Genomic DNA, 4,937 nt, shown 5'->3' on the forward strand with positions numbered 1-4,937 from the left:
GGGTGGAGGCTAACCAGACACCCAAGCTTGATATATATCAAATAATTACTATCTCAATTTTATTATTTCTTCCGACTCTTGTTCGACTGACTGGCCCTGGGGGTCGTCACTGACCAGCTCAATCTCATCATCGTTAGCCATTACTACTATTCCCTTAGATCTGGTGAGGTAATAGTGTGTTGCCAATTTCACCACAAACCAACCATCTTAAGATTACTATATAAGAGACAGCAAACGTGTTAGGGTTAAGAATTTTATCAATATGAATCACACGTAATATGCCATACTCTTATTAATGTCACTATTTCTAACATATTTTTGGAGGCTTCATGTTTCATTCCGGCTTATCAGGTTTCTTCTTATTGACGCTCTTTTCTTCTTCTCTCTTTTGTTTTCACTCACGGCTCATTTTGATCCCTCATCTTAGAATCATTGAAAAATATTTTGATCGAACCTTTTGTGGGTTGCCTATGTATCATGTAGTCATATGAATCAGATCATTACGTAGTTCAAGGGCATGACCATTTTCAAATTTTTCTGAAACAAAAATCTCTTTCATTGATTTTCAACTTCTATTATTATTATTATTATTATTTTTTTCTATTTTTTTAATAGAAGACCCCAAAAAACAAAATTACAAAAAGACGAACATCTAAACAAGAACAAACTTTTTAGGATAAAAAAAACAACAATACTTAACATACCAAAAGACTCTTACAGACTCGATGATAACAAATGAACAATCAAAATGGAAGGCCAAGTAAAATGAGACTCTGATCTGTGCGGGAGAATCCAACAGCATTATTGTAGTCAAATCACTTATTCCTGTGGCTGACCCTTAACATCGCGATATATCCTCTCTAGGTCTGCAGATATGTGATGGGCGACGTTCAATGATACTTCTGCAAATCGCTCAGTCGTTATTCCCCGGTAACTCCTGCATGCTCGGGAGGTATATGTGGCTACCTCGATGATTTTTCCCTTAATGTGTTCCTGAGCCAAATGCAACTTTTGATTATGCTGACCACGGGTCTCAGCTAGATCTAGCGCATCATGCTCGCGCTCCAAGGCCATATCTCTCTGGTGCCTAATTTCTAGTGACTCTCCCTCCAACCGATTGATCATACTTTGGTAGTGATGTCTTTCTATTTCAAACTCCGTGATCTGGCGCTCCTTGCTTGACTCAACTCCCCCTATCTGATCCCTCAGACCTCAGATTAATGGAGCAAAACCTCTGCGCTCATGATCACGGACCACATTGAACTGGGCTTCTCTTTCTTGTTGTTGTTGAGTTGTAGTGATCATTTTTTCCTGTCTAATTTGAGCTTTGAGTTCTCTCCTCTCTTGTGCCCAATGAGCCTTTTCCCGCTCGAAATCAGCCTGTTGTATGTCCATGGCTTTTCCCAGAATGCCCTTATCTTCTTGTAAAATGTCAATACAAGATTGGTACTCTTGTGCCACTTCCCTTCCGATTTCTTTAACTCTGGCCTTGATCTCTTCCTCCCAATCAAACGCGTTCCGTATGGCTCTTTCTGGCCTTTGCTCTGGGATATCCTGGTTGTGAAACCACTCAAGGTATGCGAAGCTTACCTCCCCACGTTTACGATCAACTACCATCTCGTCCAAGTCGGAACATCAACCACCCAACCAAACCTTTTGTGTATATGACTCCCTTGGAAGTTCCTCTCCCTTGAATTCCCACAAAAACGGTCGCATGTCTTCAATCGGGGGCCTCTTTTGCTCTCTCCCTAGCTGTCGCATGACACGTAGGGGTGTGTAGGGTTGGAAACCTCTAAAACCCATGAGTATAAAGAACAGGCGATATGTCGACATATGCATGACCCTAGCAGAAGGGAACTAATAATAGTTCTAAGTGATTTTATCAACACTCAATGAACCAAGTAATGTTCGCCAGGCCCTCACCCCCTCTGGAAGATTACAACTCGCGGTCCTGTCCGGGTGACATCCAATATAATTCAACCAATTATCATTGAAATTTACTACTATTGGATGGTGATAAAGGTACTCTATGAACCACATCTGCAGCATAATGTTGCATACCTTGAAGTAATCTTTACCCTCTTGGCAACGGGTCAATGCTCGAAAAATATCTCCTAGAATCATGGGAAGAATGGTATGATCCTTGCTACTTTGAAAATACGAGACTACCGCAGCCAATAGAATTCTGATGCTCCCACCACGCTCTGGAAAGACCATGGTACCCAGAAATGATATCATGAACACGAAGATTCTCAACTCCCTCCAGACTTCGTAACTCAATTGGTTGATGAATTCTGTGCCCGAGAAGTTCTCAAACCCTTTCTTATCCCCAAATCTGTCATAGAAATATTCCAACGGAACCCAACCTTCGTCCAAGCAACCCATTGGAATTCGACGGAGGCATAATGTTTTCAAAAGGTTGTTCATACCAACATTTCTCGGAGCAGCAGGCTTTTTCCCACGAAGGTCTCTCCCCAATCCGGTAAACCCACCTAATTCTTCCAATGTAGGCGTCATTTCACAATCTTTGAGCCAGAAGACATTGTTTTCAAAAGGGGCTCGATTAAATCTCTGTCAGGCTTAATTCCCATGACGTTTGGGAGGAACCTGAGGTGCTTAAATACTTGATTCTGTTCCCATGTAAAAAAACCAAGCCACCAATTATGGAGACTACTCGGGATTTTATCTCTGATCGAGAACATAGGAGGTGTCTCGTCCCTAACCCTTTTCTCACTGCTTCTTTGTAGAGAATTCATGGTGAACCTAATAATAAGAAGAAAGGGGGTCATGACTTACCTAAACTATATGCAAAAGACTCAATTTATTTTTTAAAATTAGCCAACACAAAAGGTGAAATGATAAAAGTAGGGAAACTGGCTATTATTACGAAAATAACCCTCTGATACTTCCACGGAAGGCTTAAAGGATGTACCGGCAAAAACTGCCAAATATAGGGACAAAATGATAAAAAAAGTAGTCAAAATAAATTAAAAGGCTATTTTTACGAAAATGGCCCTTCGGTACTCCCGGGGGAGGTTCAATGGCTGTCTTGGCAAAACGGCCGGAATACGAGGACAAAATGAAGGTTGCCTACGTATCTCACATCCGGTGAGAATCAAACCTGCGTAGTTCGGTGAAATCGAGTAGTTTTCTCTTTTGATTTTTATGAAAATTAATCTTTACATCTCACGCCTAGTTACTACAAAATCTTAGTAAAAAAGGATTATCTCTACTAAACTAGGAGAATGATTTATTTATTTATTTTTTAATAATTCCGCTCAACTAATTTTTTAAAGCCGGTCAACAATGCAAGCAAGCCTTCCAAATGATATAACAAGTAGCACATAAGTGAACATGATGGTCTCAAAGAGGATACTTGTCTTATACGGATCCGACCCCTATGCCGAGTTTCGCTAAGTCAAATGCATGTGATGCAAATAAAGTGAACCTACTAGGGATATTCGGCATGAGGTTTGTTCTTCTATGTTTAAATCCTATTGGAGAAGGTATCTAGACTGGCTTACACGATCTGACAACTCGAGCCGAGGAGGGTCAGCGTACCGGTAGTATTGCTTTTCGGCTTAGCTGGTGGTGCTCCCCGCCTAAAACATATGTGACTAAAAATCCTTCATCGGGTGACAAGCACCTCAGCTATCTCAAAGAAACTAGGCTATGTCAAGCAAATGCCCAATTTTTATTTTCAAGAAGACTTAGAAGGGACGCATGAGAAGACAGTTTATATGTACAGTTTAACAATATCAAAGCGGTAAAAAGCTAACAGGTAGCACATTAGACACAAATAAATCGCAATATATACAAAATTAATAAAGCTAAGTAAAAAGTTCAACATGTGCAAGCTCGAATTCTGGTTAGGTCCCCAGCAGAGTCGCCAGAGTTGTCACACCCTTTTTTCTACCCCCGAAAAGACACGTGTTATGTCATGGATTGTGGGTTAAAGAGTTTTTCCAATCGAAGTGACAAATTTGAGTAGGGATTATTTTATTTACAATGTCGCCACTTGGAATTGATTTTTTGGGTGTTCCAAGTCACCTTTTATTTGAATCCCTATTCAAAGGAAGATTTGACTCTTTTATCACTGGCATGCGAAAATAAAGTCCGGGTAAGAAATTCTGTTGACCGGGGAGAAGGTGTAAGACATTCCCCGAGTCCCGTGGTTCTAGCACGATCGCTTTATTGACTACAACTTGGCTTGAGTTAATTTTGGATAAACTGTGATTTATTGGTTTCTATGTTTTATCTATACGCTTTTAATTATTAATATATGAAATTAGCTTTGAAACAAATCACGTGTGTAAATCCGCTTTATTTATTGTGCCAAAATTATGTCACGCTTACGTGTACACAATTAATAGTATTTTTATTATATTAAGATTGTTTTGGCCAAAGTTGCACGAACACATACTTCGGTTTTAATTTTTAAAATTATAATTATGCCACACGAACGTATAAATAACCGCGATAAACTAATTAAAAGCACGCCTAAAATACTCTATTGGTATTCAAAAGTTATTTTCCTGAACTACTTTGAGTTTTGTTACGAGGTCATTGTTTAGGGATATTATTAATTCAAATTAACTATCAAAAGTTTACTGCCTACTAAACTTTTTTCTACGCCAACTATACCAAACAACAACTTATCCAATTTAACAAATATTTCTTAAACATAATAAAATGGTCTAAGCACTCGAGTACTCCAATTGCCAATTAACCCAGAAACCAAACTCAATGGCTATATCCAAACAAATAGTAAGGAGACAAACTCCATGAATTTCACAATACAAAAAGCACGTGTTCATAAGCATGGCAGTAAATCAAACAAAAATGGAAAGAATAAACCTCCAACCAATTTACTTAACTTTTACATACATTTATCAAATAGCCATTCATGCTCCTTTCACGTCCTTTTATATCCATGC

This window comes from Nicotiana tabacum, chromosome 17 (assembly GCF_000715075.1).
Source record: "Nicotiana tabacum cultivar K326 chromosome 17, ASM71507v2, whole genome shotgun sequence".
In the NCBI taxonomy this organism is placed as follows: Eukaryota; Viridiplantae; Streptophyta; class Magnoliopsida; order Solanales; family Solanaceae; genus Nicotiana; species Nicotiana tabacum.